Raw genomic sequence first — 22,330 nt, forward strand, 5'->3', positions numbered from 1 at the left:
GTTACATGATCTGGAGATGGTGCCACCATACCGTAGTGCACCTCTTTTTCTCTGAGCATTCTTCTGCGCTCACATTAGCCCTGTCATTCTAGCCACCCTAGCTCAGTGGACAATGCGACGACTGCCAAGCTTCTTGCGGTGTATTTCACACAGTGACTAAACATGTTTCATTAACCTGGTGTCTTCCTGCGCAAGAAAAATGGTGTCAGAGGGGAAGGACTCAAACTGTCCACACGACTGGCGAATTAGATAGCAGCACAGACAGACTACCGCCACTGCCCAAGTTGGAATTTGGCAGCAATGACGCAGAACAATGGCGCACGTTTAAGCAAGCCTTCACGCTCTAACTAAGAGCAACTGGGGTATCACTCGAAAGGTAAGTTCTCACGATTAAAGGAAGAAATTTGCTCGACAACACCTAAAGCAACACGTACATTTGCCGAAGTGCACAAGCTATACACCCACGCATGCGCAGACGGCGTGGCGCAGCTCGTGCACGTCAAAGCACGGCGTGAGCACAGATATCTGCGCGTAGGCTGCCTCGCATTTCCACATGCCTGCCTACACAGCTACGGCGTGCTAAAATCAACTCTCAGTGAGGCAGATTTTTGTCATGTGAGAAAGAGTTGTTAATGTGTTAGCATTCTTAGGGCACTTTCCGGGGACTATCCATGTATGTGTGCATGCCTTTCTGAAGAGTAGGCAAGTGTTGTGCCTCTTCCGGTTTCCCTTTCCGGTCAAGTATGTTTTCGAAACAAATAATAATAATGTAAGTTTGCTTGTATTACCTGAGTCACTGAGTAGTGGAATGGTTAGCGCATCAGACTGGTGCGAAACCAACCATACTTGGGTCAGGTGGCAATGTCTTCAACGAACCTCTTTCACGCCAACTGCAGATGCGCGTACTAGGTACCACTGTTCTTTGATGCTGAGCACTTGGTCTGTGCCAATCAATTTCTCTCATACCAACTTGAGTTATTCATTTACATGATACTGCAGACCTTTTTGGTCCAAGCAAGAAGGGCAAATTCAAAGAAGGCATTGTACAAATAGCAATATACAGATATGCTAAAATGCATGCATGTAGACATAAAACACATATCCGGCACCTCTAAAAGGAGCACAATGCAAGTGGCAAATGTCGCGTCCGCTGCCGTAGCGCTGATGCAGGCGAAAGACTGACGCCACTCCGATGTAGCCACGTACCCAAAAAGCCCCGTGTTTATTAGACAGCCGCTTTTTATCCCTTTTCCTCAGTGACGTCACAGAGCATGTGCACACGAGTGCTTGGTCAGATCCGAGATAACCGATAACACTACATCTTCCTTTTTTTTTTTTGACAACACATAGAAAACGAATGAATCACAAAACAACCAAACAGTATGAATCATACAAATAAAATCAGTATGAATCGCAAGAGCACCGAACTGCAGTATGCCGGTCTCAACTGTAGCCATATCGCTGCGGCGGCCTTATTTCTCGACCGTAACGTGTTATATAACCACCGGGTCTCCCGTCTTCATATGAGGCAGCAGCCGGCATTAGATTAAGCGCAGAAGGCTCTACCGAGGCCTGGTGTTCCTCGGATTGGCCTGCAGCGTCTGGAGTCGCAGGGAAGTCATAGGATGGGTCATGCGCGCCGGTTCGCTCACTGTACCGGACCAACGCGCGTCTGTTTCTCTCTAGTTCAACCCCGTCGTCTGTCTGCACCCGATAAGACCGAGGCCGCATGGCTGGACTCAACACTTTCGCTGGAATTTTGCTGTCTTTTATCCATACCCGGTTTCCTGGGGCGAGTAGCGGTAGCTGCGTTACCGCATGGCGACGGTCGTAGTCGAGTTTTTGCTTATTCTGCACTTTCTTGTCTTTGTGTCGGAGGCTCCTGAGACCACTCGTCATTGACGGTACTAGCTTTTTCGGGTGCACGGGAAGCGTAGAGCGCAACCGTCTGCCCATCAATAGCTGGGCTGGGCTTGTACCCAACGGACCTGGGGAGTCCCTATAAGGTAGGAGGGCCAGGTAAGGGTCAACAGATTTTTCCAACATCCGTTTCACTGTCTGCACTGTACGTTCGGCCGCTCCATTTGACTGCGGGTACCTGGGGCTGGACGTCACGTGAAGGAAGTCATAACTTGTCGCAAACAATGCAAATTCTTCAGAAGCGAATTGAGGACCGTTGTCCGTTACGACAAGTTCTGGAATCCTGTGCCTAGCAAATATACTCTTGATTTGCGCAATAACCGCCGCTGAGCTCGTGGAAGATAAAAGGGCAAGCTCTGGATAGCGCGAAAAATAGTCTACGACTACAAGGTACGATCTCCCGTGCAAATGGAAAAGGTCAGCTCCTACCTTCAGCCAAGGCAAGCTGGGAGACTCTGACGGCATCATGGGCTCGGCTTTTTGAACGCGCGGTCTCGCGCAGTCTGGACAACTGTTTACGAGAAATATGCTCTAAAAGAGTTGACTGTTGGGCTAGTTGGTGTTTAGACAGATAAGGCAGGTGAAGAGTGTGTCAGCGACACTTCTATTGCCCTGTATAAAGCTGAAATTGATTTTCTTTCGCGATATGTTTGATGTTTCCGGGGGGTTGTGACGATGCGCCTGCGCAGCCTGTTGGTATATATAGCTGGAGATCGGCCTTCAATAAATCAGTTGTCAGTTTGCGCCTGTGCTCGTCTGGTCTTATCTTGTGTTGTGTGGTTTTGCGCTTTTAACAATGGTTCCTATGTTTACCAGAGCTCCTAGCTCGGCGCTGAGACCGGGCCACCACACCGATTCTCGGGCCCTTGCGCGACATTTCACAATGCCCTGGTGACCAACATGCAATGAACAAAGTATTTCACTTCTTAGATTCTCAGGCACCACGAGACGAGACCCATGCAGAAGCACACCGTCACATATTGTAAGGTTTGCTCTCTCCGACCAGTAAGGGCTTAGCCAACTGCTCACTTTAGCACGACGTGGCCAGCCCTGCCTACAATACAATCAAAGCTGTTGGCAGGTTTGGTCTTTTTCTTGCGCGAACTTGATTTTGTTCCAATGGGCTGAAAATTTCAGTTCGCTGATACAGCCTTGTGCATGGCTCGATACTTCATTGCAATCTATCTCCCCCATCTCTAAATCCGCTTCCGTGCAAGGTGCACGAGAAAGGGCGTCGGCGGTGCCAATCTGCTTTCCAGGGACATAGGAGACTGAAAAGCGATATCGCATGAGCCTCAATCGGAATCTTTGTATTCTATGGGGAAGCACATCAAGGGGTGACTGACCGAGTAGTGATACGAGCGGTTTGTGATCGGTCTCAAACTGAAATTCCAGCCCTATCAAAAACCCTTCCAACCTTTCTGCCACCCACGTCAGCGCAAGAGCTTCCTTTTCTATTTGCGCGTACCGTTGTTCTGCTGGTGTTAATGAGCGAGAGTGATATGCAACCGGCCGCCTTTCCCCATCTGATTGCACTTGCATGAGCACACAGCCGAGACCGAATGACGACGCCGGCGGACACAATAGTGCGCAGCTTAGGGTCGGATTTTGCGACGCATTGCGCCGAGATGATTAATGCTTTCAGAGACTCGAATGATTTTTGCTGAGGCAGGCCCCAGTGCCACTCACGGCCTTTCAAGAGAAGACTACGGAGCGGTGCTGACACGTCAGCAAGGTTGTTCACAAACCTTGCCAGATAGTTTATCATGCCCAAAAACCTGCGGACATCAGCAACACTTGATGGCGTAGCCATTTCGTTTATGGCTCGAACTTTCTTGGGATCCGGCGTGATTCCCGACGCATCGACCACGTAGCCTAAAAACGCTACTCTGCTTACACAAAAAGAACATTTTGCCCGATTGAGTGTTACCCCCGCTGCAACCAAGCTTTTGAGCACTGCGTGCAGTCGTTCATCATGTTCACGCTTCGTAGCTCCATAAACCAGAACGTCGTCCATCAGGCTCACTACTCCTTGAAGGCCATCTAGGATTTCCGCCATTCGCTTTTGAAAGTATTCCGGGGCCGAGGTGATACCGAACGGCAGTCGCTGGAAGCAGTACGTACCAAACGGGGTGATAAATGTTGTTAGCTCTTGACTTTCTTCCGCCAATTTAACCTGGTGAAATCCTGAATTGGCATCTAATTTCGAAAAGTATGTGGCCCCCGCCAATTGCCCAAGTGCGTCGTCTACGGTTGGTAAGACAAACCGTTCACGTAGGACACTCTTGTTCAGCTGGGTTAGATCCACACAGATTCGAACTTCCCCACTTGGTTTGACTACTGGCACCATTCCTGCACACCATGTAGTCGGGCCATCTACCTTACGAATGACTTTGCTTTTGACCATTTTGGCCAACTCTAGTTTGATGGCGTTCTTTAACGGGATGGGTACCCGCCGCGGCGCGAAAATTGCGAAGGGGACCGCGCCCTCTTTCATGCGAATGGTGTATTCGCCTGACATCATGCCAAGTCCAGAGAAGAGCTGCGGATACATGTGCTCGTACTGTTTATCGTCAACCAAATCAATGAATTTGACTACACCAAGTGCTTCAATGGCTGGGAGCCCTAACAGGACATACTGCAGTGAATCTACAACGTACAGTGTTCGTCGCGTTGTTTTGCCTTTCCAAACAATATCTGCTGAAAAACAACCATTCACTTCGAGGCGCCGATTTGCAGCGCTTCTCAACACAGCTTGTGACCTGTCTATACGCGGCGGTACACCGGGGAAATTGGGCGGAACAACAGTGACTTCTGCTCCTGAATCAATTTTTGCACATATGCGTACACCATTGATAGGCACTTCCGCGTATCTGGCATTTGAGCCGTTGAGTGTCCCGACAAAAAAGTTTTGTCCGTCGCCTTCTTGTGACACACCACGGCGAAATGTCCCTTGATTCCACAGTGGTCACACCGCGCTGAAACGTGCAGGACACCGGGCTCTCGGGTGGCTCGAACGTCCACAGAACTGGCACCCTTGCGGTCGCCGCTGTCCCAGCGGCCACCCCTGGAGCGACTGGCGTTGCTGTGCTGTGGCGCCAGCCTCCCAGTTGCTGGACGGCTTCCTCGTTGTTCGTTGGACCACGTCAAGTTCGCCTGTAGTCGCCTCGTTGCTGACGGCCCGGAGTTCCAGTTGCTGTCGGTGAACTGTTTCCTTGAGCCTGGCCTTCGCCAGAGCAGTCGCTAGCGTAAGGGTGGCATCCATCTGGAGTGTTTCCGACAGCTGTGCGTCCTCGAGGCCGACCACAAACCTGTCGCGGATCATCCGATCTCGGAATTCTGCAAATTCACAGCGGTCGGCAAGTTCGTGCAGGGCTGTCACATAGTTGTCCGCACTTTCCCCGGGTTCTTGCTTCCGGCGATGGAGATTTGCGCTTTCATAGACTATATTCTTCGTGGCCACAAAATGGGCGTCAAACTTTTTCTTCACTTTCTCGTAGCTTCGAGACTCCTCTTCGGTAAGGCCAAATGTCTGAAAAATTTTTCTGGCCTGCCTGCCCATGGTGTACAAAAGCGTTCGCACCTGGGCCTCCTCCGTTCTGTCGTTGAGCCCCGACGCGTAGTGGTAGTCATCAAATGACATAATCCATTCTGGCCATTCGGAAGTCCGGTCGAAGTTGAAGGGTGTCGGTGGCGGGATAGCTGCCGGTGGCGGGGCTGCCGCTGGCGGAGCCGTCATCGCGCAGACTGAATGCCGGTTGAGCGCCGCCAAGGCAACTAGGCTGGGGGGGTCGATCCCACTTCTGACACCATGTCGCGTCCGCTGCCGTAGCGTTGATGCGGGCGAAAGACTGACGCCACTCCGAGGTAGCCACGTACCCAAAAAGCCCCGTGTTTATTAGACAGCCGATTTTTATCCCTTTTCCTCAGTGACGTCACAGAGCATGTGCACACGAGTGCTTGGTCAGATCCGAGATAACTGATAACACTACAGCAAAAACTCTCTATAAGAGGTTAAAAATATTGCTAATGGCCTTTTTAAAGTATCCACACTTGAAAAGCTCTTCAGTTAGTAAATTCCTGTCAGTTATTGTTTTAGGGACGAAGCTCCTTAGGGTCGAGCCTTGTCCGTCGTCGCGTCATCGTAGCCATGCTAGTACTCGCCGCTCCCGCTAGAAGCGCAGCTGTACTCTCTTTCTCTCTCGTTCCCGACGCACGCTCTCTCTCTCTCGTCCGTAGCTAGGGGCGCTGCGGTGCATAAGGGCTATATAAACGCTGTATATACTGTACACATGTATGTAGTATATATATATGTCTATATATATGTATATGTATAGTATATGTATGCCACGCTCCGTCTTCCAGAACCGGAAGCTGGCTTCTGGTTCCACTTCCGCTTCCGGAAGCCGGAACCGGAAGCCGGAACCGGAAGCCAGCTTCTGGCTTCCAGAGAACGCTTCCGGCGTTTTGCCCGAATGATCCCCCAGCCGGTGCTTCGCCCACTCATCATCATTCACTTTGTGGATATGCGGTGTTTTTTTGAAAAAATGACAACTTGTGGGAATTTGTTTTTGCGAAATGAAGAGTCAAGCTATAGTTGTGTGTGTGTCGTGTCTTGCAGGTTAAAGCCGGTGTGGCCGGGATGCCGAGCTTTCCACGAAACAAGGAGTGCAAAAATTCTATCCTCGCTATTTTTCTTCTGGTACGGAGAATTTTTATTTGGTTAGTTTTTGTGAGGAGAGTCAGAATTCATGTATTTGTTGTAGATGAAGCGCACGGCGTGGATTTGAACCTTCTCAATCTGTGCAATGTCTTTTTTCTTGTTAGGATCCCACACGACGGCAGCATACTCGAGTTTTAGTCTAACAATAGATTCGTAGGCTAATTTCTTCGCACTGGCAGGTGCTTCCCTTGTGTCAATAGAGGTCCCAGCAGACTACCCTGCGGAACACCTGAGGTGACCTCGAGTGGAGAGGAACAAAAACTATCAATTTCGACATATTGTGTTCTCTGCTTTAAGTAAGCAGCAATCCATTTTATGAGTGGTGCCGGTACTCCAATTATTTTAATCTTCAGAAGTAGTTTATCATGAGGAACCTTGTAGAATGCCTTACTGAAATTGAGATATAATATGTGAACTTGTCTGGAATTGTCTAATATGGCACTAAGGATGTGAACAGCTGTTCTATAACGGTTGAAAATCCCTTTTTGAAACCATGCCGACAGAGCGCCGAACTTGCATTTACTATCTGCAATATATGATTTGCGACTGTGTGTTCGATGAGATTAAGAGGAAAAAATGGAACTGGGCAGGCAATGTAATGCATAGGATGGATAACCGGTGGACCATTAGAGTTTCAGAATGGATACCAAGAGAAGGGAAGCGCAGTCGAGGACGGCAAAAAACTAGGTGGGGTGATGAAGTTAGGAAATTCGTAGGCACAAGTTGGAATCAGCTAGCGCAAGACAGGGGTAATTGGAGATCGCAGGGAGAGGCCTTCGTCCTGCAGTGGACATAAATATAGGCTGATGATGAGGATATTTGACGAGTTTACAGGAGGAAAGGACGGTAGTTCCTTACTAAAAAGCGGTATCTGGTCTTGTGAATAGCTGGCTATAAGCCAGTCGGGGGGTAATGAAGCTGACAATAGTGATTGGTGCAAGATTTTGGTTAGGAAATGGGATTGTGCATATCGCTTTAAGAAAGCATTGGGTATACCATCAGGACAAGTGGAACATTTTGGATCGAGTCTAAGAAGCATCTCCACGATGCCCTCATAAGAAACTAAAATAACAGGTTCTCGTGAGGAATCACAAAAATTGTTGTTAATATTAACATCATCATTGCCACTGGAAAACACAGAATGAAACTAGGAATTAAAGTGTGCTGCCATTTCTTCTGGACATGTGATAACATTGTCATTTACAGCTATCTGCTTAATAGGCTGACTAGAATCCCGGGCATGATTCGAAAATTTACTTGCATTGTTCTGCATAAACAGTGGGAGGGTCTCAGTAAAATAATGCTGCCTGGCTGATCGGATACTTGCGGACAATTCAACCGTAAATGCTTCTAAGAAACTAGATTTTGGGGACTTAGTTCTTCTTAAACGCTTTATTTTTCTTTTAAAGTGGATAATGCGTCGGCTAATTTACGGATTTATCTTCTTCGTGAGTATCTTTTTATCAGGAATGAAGTTATTAATGCAATTATGGCAGTGCTCCTTGAATGTTACCCATAATTCTGGCACATTCTCAGCTGAAAACTTTTCAAATGCTACAGCTAAGTCATCATGCACCCACTCGTCTCTTGCTTTTGAATAGTCTTTTATGGTTTTATATTTTATTGTGCTAGGTTGATTGCCTTTCGATAGAGCAAAGGATACAACTACTATCTTATGGTGACATATGCCTTCGTATACTACGGTTGAAGTGTCAGAAGTGTCAGTTAATAAACACAAGGATAGAGCTAGCAGATCCGCGTACCCTAGTTGGCTCCATGACGAGTTGTTTTACGTTATGAGCAAACATAATATCACAAAGAACGACCGAGTCATGCATGGATTTGAAATTTCCGTTACACCAATCAATGCAAAAGGATGGATAGTTGGGCGCGAGTTAGTATGGTAACATATTCTTGGTTTAAGCGCGAAGAAGACACGGACGGAAGACCTGAAAAGCGCTAACTCACAACTACATCTTTATTGGAAAGAACAGCATATATGAGTGATTGCAAAAACTGTAGCATAGAAACATCACATGGTCTAAAGGACAACAGTTGCCAGATAAAACAAATCAGAAAAAAATGAAGGTGCCAAAATTCAAACAAGAAAAAGCACCACTTTTCACTCACGCACGTGCTGAGCAAATATTGAAATTGACTGTCTAGCAATGATAATGATGCCTGGCTAACAAAAGTTTCTCCGAGTCTTTTTATCTGACATGCCTCAATTATGTGAGCTTGTCCCGTCTTCTTCTGCCACTGTCCGTGTTCTTTCGCACTTAAACCAAGAATACGTTACCAATCAATGCTAGGAACAATGAAGTCGCCGGCAAGAATTATGTTCTTGCCAAATGACAAAAGATGATCCTGCAGCCTGCACAGGTACTCATTGTCAGAATTTGGTGGTCTGTATAATGTGCATAGTATGAATGTGTGGCCATGGCACGCTATTTCTGGAAATATGCTTTCATGGTTATCAATTTGATGCAGGAGTAAAAAAATTGAATTTTACATGCCACAACCACGATCTGATTATGAGGCACGCCGTAGTGAAGGGCTCCGGATTAATTTTGACCACTTAACGTGCACTACAACGAATGCGGCCGCCGCGGCCAGGATTCGATCTCATGCTATTTCAAGTGATTCCGCTTTATTAACTATGCTCTGTGCATTTGTGTTTAAAATAATGAAGTGTGAAGGATTCGGGCCTCTGGAGGCAGTGCGTCAGTTTGAGTTCCGAGCGTCTGCAGAAGGATGTGAAGACGCTCATATGTAGCGGCGTTCCATTCACATGTCTGATTGTTAACTGTCAGCTTGTCATTTATAAGCTTTACTTTGAGTTTATTTTTCCGCTCTGCTTTAGATGATTCCCAAAGTAAGTTATGCTTTCTTGAGGTTTCTTTGGAACAGTCTTTCGTGACAAAATAGTCGGTCCCCTTTAGTTTTCTGACATTGGAAAATACATTTTTCTTTTCTATGTAGTCCTGTAAGCAAACGATAACTGGACATTCCTTATTACTCGTTTTTCCGAGCCTGTGAATTGGAGCCACCGAGGAAGTTTGAAACCTAAAATTGTCTAATATATATCGACGAGCACCTTATCTGTGAGCACTTTTTCATTTTCATTTTCGTCTTCAGGAATTCCATGGTCAATCAAATTGGAGTGGCAGCTACGATCTTCGATATCGGTAACCTTCCTCTGTTGCACGTTAAATGACTGGTGAATAGATTTCACGTGCCGTTCAATTGGCGTTATCCTGTCAATACCGATTTCAAAATTGGCAACACTTTGCTCTACTCGTTCGAGTGTAGCAGACAGCGATTTAAGGGTTGCGTCCAGTTCTTCTTCAAACGTTTTCAAATCGTAAATCTTTTTGCAATTGGTTCTGTGTTTCTATAACTTTAACGAACATGTTTTGAACACTGGGACCCGAATTGCTTTCCACATCACCACATAAGAGCAGTTTACATAACACGCCATTTGGGCATGACAGAACCAATAACAACTGTTACTGGCTACGTGCCAATAGGTGTGTGCCACTTTGATGCCAACTTGGGTATGTCACACTGGGAATGTTACAAGGACAAAAAAGATGGCTTAAATGCCAAGCGGAATCGAACTCACTCAACCATTAGAAGGTTGTGCCACAAATGCACTGGGTATGTGCGGCTTTGCAATGAATGGCTTTCACTCCAACGCTTTAGTGAGCCACGAATGCACTAGGTTCAACGAACCTGTCGCCAGCTTGGGTTACCGAGTATGTGCCACCGAGTGTGCGGCAAGCAATTCACAGGCACCGCCGAGCCACACTTCTCGTCTAAGGACTTTGCGGCAATGTCGCTAGATGGCGCATTTCTCACGTACCGGCGGGCCATGCCTAGTCTTCGCGGTGTTCTTATGTAAGCACGAATCCCGCTGCAGTACATGCCTCCTACATACTGCGTTGTGCTGCTATATTGATTCAATGCTAACGCATTACTGCCGACAGTCATCGTGAGATGGTCTCTGCCACAAATTTTTTTTACTTTCCTTTTTGCGCTGATCTAACAGCACTACAACAATTACGCAGCATATTGAAGCACTCTCAACATGAATGTCAATAATAAAGTACGAAATGGCGTCTATGAGTGAGCCACGTGAATGCACATTTCTTGTAGATACAAAACCGCCATTCCACACGAGGCGCGTACACGCAAGCTTGCACGAACACATGTTCTGCCTTTTAAGCTTCAAAGAACCAATGCCAAAGCAGCCATACAAAGAATTTGATTTCAACCATTCAATTAAGCAGTTTGACATGCAGTTCTCACCAAAGTCAAGCAATATTTACTCCCATTACATTTTCTACACCTGAATACAGCTTGATGTCATTTTCATTGATTACAGTAAAGCTTTTGATACAGTGTGTCATAGCAAACTTCTCATTAAACTCGAATCAATTTTTCATGATTATAAACTGCTAGGTTGGATACAGGAATACCTAGGTTCAAGAACCCAGTTCGTTGCACTTAACAATGTTGGCTCATCTTGTGCCAATGTTACATCCGCTGTACCACAGGGGTCTGTCTTGGGTCTATTGCTGTTTGTTATCTACGTAAATGATGTCATTGAAGTAATTGCGGGCACTTCTGTTACAATAAGACTATATGCTGAGGACTCGCTGATGACCCTGTCCTTTATTCTACTATAACCAGTACTCATGATCAGTTAGAGTTGAATGAAGTCTTCGCCTGATTTTGCAAATGGAGCAGAATGTGGCAAATGTCACTTAATGAAAAAAAAAAACAGTTTCAATGACTTTTTCAAATAAAAAAAACCATTACAATTTACATATTTTAATGAAGTGCACAAGCTTGCAAGAGTCCACACGTTCAAATATCTTGGTGGTACTTTTTCCTGATCTAAAATGGCGTGCTCACATTAAATGTATAACCAACAAGGCGTTGAGAAAATTGGATTTTCTTAAAAGAAACTTACGAGATGCAACTAAGGAATGTAAATTAACGGCATACAGATCCCTAATTAGGCCTCTATTTAAGTACGTGTCGGTTGTGTGGTCACCACATCATTCCAAAGATATAGTCATGCTTGAGTCTATTCAGAAAAAAAGCCATTAGATTTATATATAATTGTTATGACCCAGTGGCGCACCAACGGGGGGGGGGGTTCAGGGTTTGTAACCCCCCCCCCCCCTGAGGACGACCGAACCCCCCCTTTTGTTTAACCCATTTTCTTTCCTTGCGCATTTGAGTACTGCAACTAAGATGTAAGACTCGCAATCATCTGCACACTCGCAAAAAGCGCATTTTTTGACAATTTCCCGTGAAGAAATTGAAATTAGTGCTGTTTAGATGGTATTGGCAAACTGCCAACCCCCCACTGGCAGAGATCCTGGGTGCACTACTGTTATGACCACCATTTCTCACCGACATCACATGCTGCTACTACAACCTCTGGCCCATAGACGTACTTGTGACCATGTCGTTCTGCTACATAAAATTGCTCAAGGGAAAACCTAAATTAATGCACCTATTGTTTTCACTAACCCTACTTCTCGGCCCACCAGAAGTTATCGTCTTAACATTGCTCCTTTGAATTCATTAATCGATTGCTTTAGGTTTTCCTTTTTTCCACATGCAATTATGATTTGTAATGGCCTTGAGGGGTCTTTGCATGACTTATCGAGCAATGAATTCGCCGACTAATTGCCTAATTATGTTCATTAATCAACCAGCTCTTCCTGATATTGCTTTTTCTACCATATTTACTCGCGTAATGAATGCACGGCCAAATTGGTCGCAAAAATCAGCATTTTTTTTCTCCTCACGTAATGAATTCACCTCTAACTTTGGTACTGTGCAGTCCCACGATCGAACGGCTGTGCTGTAGTTTTCCGGAGAGACTAGAATCCCTTACTCTCGCACATGTGTTTTAAGCAAGCGCACTCAATCGCAATGCCTATCGCTGTGTTGGAAATACTTAATAATAGGATAGGAATAAACTTTATGTGTCCAACGGCTGTTGGTGCCCGGGGCTAGGCTGCCAGGGGTCCATCGCCGCAGAAAAATCTTCCGAGATCCTAGGCAATGGCCCTGGCCCGCTGGACAGCCCACTTCTGGTCCTCGGGTGCCTCGCTGAGGAGGGCGGCTTGCCATCTCTCAGCGAGGTGCCCCGCTTCAGAGGGTCCTGCTGTTGTCTTCACCGTTCCTCTTGGTCCTTCTTCCTCATGGCGTTGGCATTTCCAAAGCATATGGGCCATATCAGCCCGTTCGTGCTCGCACCCCAGGCAGCCGGGCGACGGGTGCAGCGTGGGCCACAGGCGGTGCAGGTGGTAGGGGTTGGTGAAAGTGCCCATCTGCAACCGCCTCAGGCCGACTGCCTGGGGCCTGTCCAGCCGCCCGTGGGGTTGTGGATATTTCTTACGTTCTTTCCTGTAGTGACCAAGAACCTCTCGGTACGAGGCTGGAAACTCCTCAATATTGTCACCGCAATAACAGGACAAGCAACAGCCGGCAACACAGCAGAACAGCTCCGATCGAGCAGCACATCTTCTTCGTTGTCTTCGTCTCGCACAAAAAAAGAGCAAGCGAACAGGAACCACACAACACACGAAAATGCACTGAATTGACGTGTCATTATTCCCCCCCTTCAAAAGCATCGGCTCGATGCTTTCGAAGTAGGGACGGTAGGCGATCAGCGTGCGCAGTACGACTTCATCCTAGCCACGTGGACGATGTCCGGTTGTGGTGTACGGCGGGAGCTTCGCATGGTGCTTTCTGGAACAACCTTGTACTTGACATCATTGAGGCATTGAAGAACCCGGTAAGGCCCGAAATAACGACGGAGAAGTTTCTCCGACCTCCCGCGTTGGCGAACGGGACTCCAGATCCATACTTTGTCTCCGGGGTGGTAGGTAACTTCTCTGTGATGGAGATTGTACCTGTGAGCATCGTAGTGTTGCTGAGAGCGAATGCGCAGGCGAGCTAGCTGACGCGCTTCCTCGGCACACTGAGCATATGGGGCAGCATTCACTGTAGTAGATGCGAAGGCGTCGGGCAGAAGCATTACGTCTAACATTGTGGTAACCTCGCGGCCGTGAAGCAAGCGGAAAGGAGTAAATCCGGTGGTTTCTTGAACGGCGGTATTGCAGGCGAAAGTTACGAAAGGAAGAACGCTGTCCCAATTCTTATGATCCACGTCGACATATACATTGAAAGCATGCCAGCGATGGTCTTGTTGAGCCGTTCGGTTAGGCCGTTTGTCTGTGGATGATAAGCGGTCACCCAACGATGAACAGTGCCGCTGAGGGTCATCACTTCTTCCAGGAGTTGGGCTGTGAAAGTGGCCCCTCTGTAGGTAATAACCACTGCTGGTGCACTATGACGGAGGACTATAGCATGAATGAAGAAGTTGGCGACGTTGTTAGCAGTAGCTCGTTCAAGTGGTCTTGTTTCACAGTAACGAGTGAGATAGTCCGTCGCAACTATTATCCATCGGTTGCCAATCGAAGATTTAGGAAATGGCCCAAGCAAGTCCATTCCGACTTGTTGAAAGGGTGCTCGAGGTGGTTCGACAGGTTGTAACAAGCCAGCTGGTTTTATGGGTGGCGTCTTGCGCCGCTGGCAGTCTCGGCAAGTCTTCACGTAGTGCTTGACGATACGGGACAGTTTAGGCCAGTAGTACTTGTGGCGGATACGTGCGAGAGTGCGCGTGAAACCCAAATGGCCAGAAGATGGTTCGTCGTGACAAGCATGCAGGATCTCCTCTCGCATCGAAGATGGCACCACCAGAAAATCGGTTTGAGAGCTTTGCTTGTACAAGACGTTGTTGCGGAGAAAAAACAACGAAATTATGCGGCGGAATGCCCGTGGTGGCTGCGTAAGTTGGCCCTCAAGATAGTCGATGAGCGGGCGAAGCTCCAGGTCATCACGCTGTTGCTGAGCAAAGTCAAACGCTGTGACGGCACAGAGGAAACTGTCTTCGTCAGTAAGTTCAGGCAAAGTTGTTTCTACAGGAGCGCGAGAAAGACAGTCGGCATCTGTGTGCTTGCGTCCCGACTTGTAGACAACTGTAACGTCGAACTCCTGAAGGCGAAGACTCCATCGAGCAAGGCAGCCTGAGGGGTCTTTGGGACCGGCAAGCCAACACAAAGAATGGTGGTCACTGACTACTTTGAAAGGTCTGCCGTACAAATATGGTCGGAACTTGGATATCGGCCACACGACAGCTAGACATTCTTTTTCTGCAGTTGAGTAGTTCGATTCGGCCGATGACAAGGTACGACTAGCGTAGGCGATCACTCTTTCGATACCTTCTTGCCACTGCACAAGGACGGCGCCGAGACCGACATTGCTTGCGTCTGTGTGTACTTCAGTGTCGGCATCTTTGTCGAAGTGACCTAAGATTGGAGGAGTCTGAAGTCGTTGTTGTAGATCACAAAAAGCGCGATGTTGCTCGGGGTTCCAAATGAAAGCGACATTGTCCCTTGTGAGAAAATGCAATGGCTCAGCTATTTTCGAAAAGTTGGGCACGAAGCGACGGTAATACGCGCAAAGTCCTAAAAAACAGCAAACCTCGCGTTTGTTCGTAGGAGTTGGGAAGGCAGCAACAGCTCGCGTTTTTTCAGGATCCGGGCGAATTCCATCGCAGCTGATGACATGACCAAGGAATTTCAGCTCCTCGTAACCGAAGTGCAATTTTTCGGGCTTGAGTGACAGGCCAGCAGTTCGGAGCGCATCAAGCACTGCACGAAGGCGCTGGAGATGCTGCTCGAAAGTCTCCGAAAAAACGACGACGTCGTCCAAATAAACAAGACACGCTTGCCACTTAAGACCGGACAAAACAGTGTCAATCATTCGTTGAAAAGTCGCAGGAGCTGAGCACAGGCCAAAAGGAAGAACCTTGAATTCAAAGAGTCCGTCAGGAGTAATAAACGCGGTCTTTTCCTGGTCACGGTCATCGACCTCGATTTGCCAATAACCACTATGCAGATCCATGGATGAAAAATATCTGGAGTGTCGAAGTCGGTCCAGCGAGTCGTCGATGCAAGGAAGCGGATAGACGTCTTTCTTTGTGACGTTGTTCAGTTTGCGATAATCAACGAAAAAACGCAGTGTGTCGTCTTTCTTTTTAACTAGCACCATTGGTGACGCCCATGGGCTTGTAGATGGCGGAATGATGTCGACAGCAAGCATTTGTTTGACTTGTTCTCGAATGGCGTCTTGTTCTCTTCGAGACACACGGTAGGCATGCTGTCGGATGGGTCTTTCGACGGGTTCGGTTATAATTCTGTACTTCGCAACGGGTGTCTGCTTGATTCTTGACGTCGTGGCAAAGCAGTCGCTAAAGAAAAGCAAAAGAGAGCGAAGACTGTCTTGCTGTTGAGCCGATAGTTCGGAATTCACATCGAGTTGAATTGTAGACTGCTTGTCGTCATGTGGGATGGACAAAAGTTCTGCGAGTGATAGGCTGGTTCTCACGTCGCCGATTTCTTCGAAGTAAGCAACAACAGAGTGCCTCGTGAAGTGCTGGTATTCGCCACTAAAGTTCGTAATTAGGACTTCAGCAGGCCGTTTGGTCAGTTCGAGGAGGCCGCGGGCGACGCACACTTGACGAGAGAAGAGGATGGACACATTGGTTTCAACAACTCCAAGGGCAGTTCGGTCCACGTCGCTCAGTACAGTAACCAGTACACTGGAATGAGGTGGTACGGTCACAGAATCATCAGCGACACGCAACGCTACCTTGTGCGAATTGCATTTGTGCGAGCTTGCGTTACGTGAAAATGATACCAGCAGCTCTCCAAGATTTATAATGGCCCCATATTCTCTAAGAAAGTCCATTCCTAAGATGAGCTGCCTGGAGCATTCCCGCAGCACGAAGAAAGATCCGGTGAAGGCAGAGCCGCAGATATGCACTCGGGCAGTGCACCTCCCAACCGGCGTCACGAGATGACCACCCGCAGTGCGGAGTTCAGGACCATTCCATGGTGTGGTCACCTTTAGGAGCGTAGCCACCAATTCACTACTCATAACGGAGTAGTCGGCGCCGGTATCCACGAGGGCGGTGCCCTGGTAATTGTCGACGGTTACGGTAATATCGGCGGAAAGTCCTGCGTCGTTATCAGAAAATGGCGTGGCAGATAAATCGTCGTCGTGTCGGAGGATGTTTGTCAGGACGATTCGCAGCGGCCCCACCCCCGGAGGTCGCTGTCCTCAGTTTTCCTGACGTGGGCGTGGACTTGGGGACCTGTTGCGAATATCAGCGAACCTGGAGTAATGGCTAGGCGACATGATGCCCCGAGGAGATGGTGAACGTGATTGGCGTCTTTGTGCGGGAGAACACGGCTGCTGAGAAGCCAAGAACTGCTCTATCTCGCGTGGGCGCTCACCATTACTTGGTCGACGAGCGTTAGGGTGAAATTCCTGACGGCCCATCCTCCGATAAGGGCACTGACGGTACAAATGGTCCGCTTCGCCGCAGTGGTAGCAAAGTGGCCGATTATCCGAGGTGCGCCACACGTTTGCTTTCCGCATGATATCTCGCGAGCCTACGTCCTCATACGGGTTTACATCTGTCGCTGGAAATTGACGTGGTAGAGCTGAAACAGGGCAAGGCAAACGTCGTCCCGTAGATAGTTGAGGGCTCCGAACGGCTTCGGCATATGTCAGCACTGGGGCTTCCGCTCGCGTTGGCGCCAATGGTTGGGTCATGGTCCTCATTTCGGCACGAATGATGTCACCAAGCGCAGTAACAGTCGGCTGACAAGAAGTTTTGCTAACTTCCTCAAGCTCTTCGCACACAACGGTTCGCACAAGCTCTCGGAGTGCTGCTAAATCATGTCCGCAGGTGAAACATGACACTGCGACGACGGTGCTTTGGCGGTCGTACTGTTGGGGAGCGTTCATTCCATTGTCGTTGCTTCACTTACGAATTCAGCGACGGTAGCTGGAGGGTTACACATGAGTCCAGCGAAAAGTTGTTCTTTCACCCCTCGCATTAAGAGACGAACTTTCTTTGTCTCGGCCATACCTGGATCTGCGCGTCGGAACAAGCGCGACATGTCCTCGACAAACATGGCCACGCTTTCATTTGGTTTCTGAAACCGACTCTGCAGAGCCAGTTCGGCCTTTTCTTTCCTTTCGGGGCTGCTGTATGTCTCGCGAAGCTGTCGTCGGAATTCTTGCCAGCTAGTGATGGAGCCCTCATGATTCTCAAACCATGTGCGAGCGTAGTCTTCTAGGGCAAAGTACACGTAGCGCAGTTTCTGAGAGTCATTCGATTCATTGACTGCAGCGACTCGGTCAAAGTGTTCAAGCCACGTCCTCGAACACGTCGCCATGAAATGACTTCGGAATGCGCGCTGCGTAGACGACACTCGGACTAGAGGTGGATTGGACTGTATCGCTTTCTTGAGTCTGACTTGCACTTGCCCCTGTGGTGGACATCCTTACTTGGCTCAATGGGCTGTATTCAGGAGGTAGTCCTTGCAAGCGGCGGCTGTGGCGAAGTGCCCGGTTTTCCTCCGGAATCGTGGGAATGCTGGTAGGGGCTCGAAGCGTCCGGAGGTCAAATTAGTGCATAGGATGGTACCAAGCACCTCCACTAATTTGTCACCGCAATAACAGGACAAGCAACAGCCGGCAACACAGCAGAACAGCTCCGATCGAGCAGCACGTCTTCTTCGTTGTCTTCATCTCGCGCAAAATGAAGCGCAAGCGAACGGAAACCGCACAACACACGAAAATGCACTGAATTGATTAATATCGTGGTCGGCGTCCCCATGGTCCCCAGCTCCGTCCGCTGGAGTCCCGCACAACAACGGTGGCGGCTGCCCTCTGGGTGATCGCGTCGCGGCGGGTAAGCTGCCTCGCAATGAGAAGGGCACGCTGGTTGTGGTTGGGTGGGATGCTGGTATATTTTCGGCCATTAGTATTGTTGTTGTCGTTGTTGTCGCGGCTGTTAATAATAGAGAGTTTTAGATTAGGGGGACACAAGCGTTGGGGGCCCCCTAGCGCTTGCGTCCCCCTAATCTAAAGCTCTCTAATGATGCCACGTGAGAAACGCCGAGACCATGTCAGAAAAATTCTGCAGCTAACTTCTGTAGGCTGCACATCTACGCTACCAGCCAACATGCCGTGGCAACACACCGGCAGGGGCGATGGGTTTGATGACTGAGAAGCTGACAGCAACGCCATGACGAGAGAACATTCGCGGTAAGCGTGCGGTAATAACACGCTTCCTGTTATCACGGTAGCTTGGGGCCTAACGAAAAGAGCGACCGTGATAGCGCTCAACCTGTTCTCACCACAATTTTCTCGCCAGTTCCGGCGCAGACAGTTTGCAGATTCTAGAGAGAAAAAAACACAACTGGCTGTCTGCAACAGTTATTTTATACAGTTTGCCGACTCTACTCTGACGTAATTGCAGACAGCACACGCGCAATGCGTCGCCAGACACGGCGCACGGGAGAGCCCAAGTGAAGAAGGGGCAGCCGGCACTTGGTTTGCATAGTCAGCCTAGTTGGGCATGGTGTCGAATTCGCGTCGGCATAGTGAGCTTAGTCGGGCATAGTGTCGAATTCCCGTCTGTTACTCGCTTTTCAGCCCGTCTTTGGTTTTGCTGTGTGCGATGGTCCCCAAGTCGAGTTATACGCATTGCGCGGGACAGATTTGATCTGCTCACAAAACAGAAGTGCTGATCAGACACCGATAAACTTTGACATGCTGATGAACAGGATGGCCGAGGAAAGAGACACACACAGCGTGGTTGTCAAAACAACAGGTGCCGAAAAGCAGCAGTTTGATGTGATGCTACGACCGGAAGCAACTGCGAGAAGGGACTGTTGGGGATCCACGATGTCGATGAAGCAGCCAGTGACCTGGACGACAAGTCTGGTGGTTCCGATGCGGAGTGCAGTGCATTAAAAATGCTGTTATGGTTTGCAAATAGTATACGTGCATTTTTACTGCAAAGATAAGTTATCTAATGCATTTTCAAATCATTACTTTTAAATTTTTGGTGTTTCGAAAGAAGTCCCATAAAATTTACCCTGCATAATAAACAACCCCCTCCCCTCCCAACTTTGCTTTGGATTTTTTTGGGAAAAAGTGTGCTCATTACGTAAGCATATACGGTATATGGTTTGTTTTCATTTTTGAAACTAAAATGTATTCAATTGATTGAAATATGTATGTACTCACTCCTGCAATATTTTGCTATGCAAGATGGCAGTATATGTAAATAAATAAATAAATAAATAAATAAATAAATAAATAAATAAATAAATAAATAAATAAACTCAGATGAAAGATTTGACATTCTCACAACTGATCTCAAGTTGACCAAAAGAAAGTGCAATTTTCGGTGCGAAAGGGAGAAGAAGATCCGTGGCCAGATCGTCAGCAGAACAAATGATAACAAAGCTCACGTGGACATTTTGAAGTAGGAAGACCCCCCGCTTGAGAACGATGTAAACATGTGCCTCACATATGGAACAAGACAGCAGATAAAAGTTTTCAACGATGGTGCCACAGCTAGTGAAGAAGTGCACGCCGTGAAGAAAAGTAGATACCACAGCCCGGAGAGGTTAACAAAGGAAAGTAGCCAACCACAAAAAAACAGTGAAAATGTTGTGGAGGAAGGCATGAAAGCACAAGGAGAGCATGTCCGGCATGGAAGCAGACATGCAAAAACTGTGAACGAGAAGAACGGGAACCGAGGGGCCCGACTTTTACTAATCATAAGAAGCCAACAAACAATGACATTAAAGAAATGATAAATTAATCAAAATGAAAATGGATGAAAAAACAACTGTCCACAGGTAGGGAACAAACCCACGTCTTGGCATTTTGCGTGCGATGCTCTCACCATTGAGCTACCGCGGAGCTGTTTTCCCATCCGCTTTCTGGGGTATTTATGTTTTACAACTAGAACTAACCTTGGGAGTGTTAGCTAGCAACACCACTCACAAACCTAGGGGTGGATGTGGAACATCTATTCTGCCACATTTCTTTATTTCAATTAGTAAAGTACAAGTAATTTCCCCTATGTTGTCCTCGGTGTCATTGTTTGTTGGCTTCTTATGATATGATTAATAAAAGTCGGGCCCCTCGGTTCCCTTTCTTCTCGTTCATTACATAACGAGGGCTCGAATCCGGCAACATTGATGCCTTCAGGTAGCATATGTGGGTTTATTGACCAGTTGCCATCACCCAAAAAGATCACGTGCTCGTGACGCCTGCGGCAGAAAGGATGTTCCACATCCGCCCCTAGGTTTGTGAGTGGTGGCGCTGGCTAACACTCCCAGGGTTAGTTCTAGTTGTAAAACATAAATACCCCAGAAAGTGGATGGGAAAACGGCTCCGCGGTAGCTCAATGGTGAGAGCATCGCACGCGTAATGCGAAGACGTGGGTTCGTTCCCCACCTGCGGACAGTTGTTTTTTCATGCGTTTTCATTTCCATTATTTATCATTTCTTTAATTCAATTTGTAAAGTACAAGTTATTTCCCCTATGTTGTCCTTGGTGTCATTGTTTATTGGCTTCTTATGATATGTACAACTGTGTGTGTCAACCACTTGCTTCACAAGTGTGTGCAGGAGCATTAAGACTGTCACCAACCTGAAGAAGATGATTCTGAAGCTATACGAGTGATTCCCTAAAATGGCACAGCAAGCTCTTTACTCACCATGTTAGATATAAACGGAAGAACAATCAAGTTTCAAGTTGACAGCAGAACTGAGTAAACGTCATCACACTGAAAAGTGTTACACCACATCAGATAAAGATGACTACTCTACATGCATGGAATGGTGCAAATTTGACCCTGATAGGCAAGGCAAATTTGTGTGACCAGGCCAGATGATGGACATGAACATGCTGTGTAGTTGATTGCTGTTTAAGATGACCTCACACCACTCATGGGACGAAAGACAGCTGAAGAAGAAGAGAGCCAGTGCCAAAGAGGAACACACAAAAGGCCCGATGGGCAACCTTGGACAAGTATCTTGGACAATCCTTAGACTCACTGCCTGGGGAAAGTGCGCCCTGTGACCAAGCCTGTCCAAAAGCAGTGACAAGCTTCCAAATCCCTGTTAGCATCAATCCACAACTTGAAGTGTGTGGGGATGCGCGACTCTCACGCCTCCCCTGATGTTATTTTCCCCGCATAGCTCGTGGCTCCTGTAATCCGGCATCTCCGCGTGGCTAAGCGCTGGCGGCGCTCGTAGTGGTTGTGGCGTATGGTGAGAGATGGCGTGAGTGTCGCGATGCTAATGCCACCGAACGGCGGGGCGGGGAGAAGACTTCCTCTTCGGGGTTGGGGTCGGTGAGCGATGCGGACGTCCCGCGCGTGCGCCGATCCACACTTCGCAAGACCGTCTCACGTGGCTAGGAGCAGGGCACCGGTATGGACGAACACGGATCGTTCGAACGCGCCACTGTTTGCGTGACCGTAAACGTGAACGACTAGGCGATGGTGTCATAGCATGGGGCGAACATATTCGCTCGCTATGCGGTCGGGGTGAGTTGGACTTCCTTGATTTGTCGCGTGCCCATGTGAATGTTCTATGCATAGTAATTAGGCTAGCGTGCATTATTTATTTATTTTATTTATTTGGTACATACTGCCGGCCTGAATGTCAGGCCTTGGGCAGGAGTGGGTATGAAATGATACAATAATATGTG

The 22,330-nt window shown here is 47.9% G+C and overlaps 1 protein-coding gene and 1 non-coding gene across 2 annotated transcripts in view; one reads left to right on the top strand and one right to left on the bottom strand.

The window, feature by feature from the left end:
- Positions 1-22,330, bottom strand: part of LOC119431023 (egalitarian protein homolog) — a 327,683-nt gene that overhangs the window by 59,969 nt on the left and 245,384 nt on the right. The gene's annotated exons all lie outside the window — the stretch shown is intronic.
- Trnat-cgu (transfer RNA threonine (anticodon CGU)) lies at positions 21,007-21,078 on the top strand. Its single transcript has one exon. It is a non-coding gene; the product is annotated as a tRNA-Thr (tRNA).

This window comes from Dermacentor silvarum, chromosome 10, assembly GCF_013339745.2.
Source record: "Dermacentor silvarum isolate Dsil-2018 chromosome 10, BIME_Dsil_1.4, whole genome shotgun sequence".
NCBI classification, from domain to species: domain Eukaryota; kingdom Metazoa; phylum Arthropoda; class Arachnida; order Ixodida; family Ixodidae; genus Dermacentor; species Dermacentor silvarum.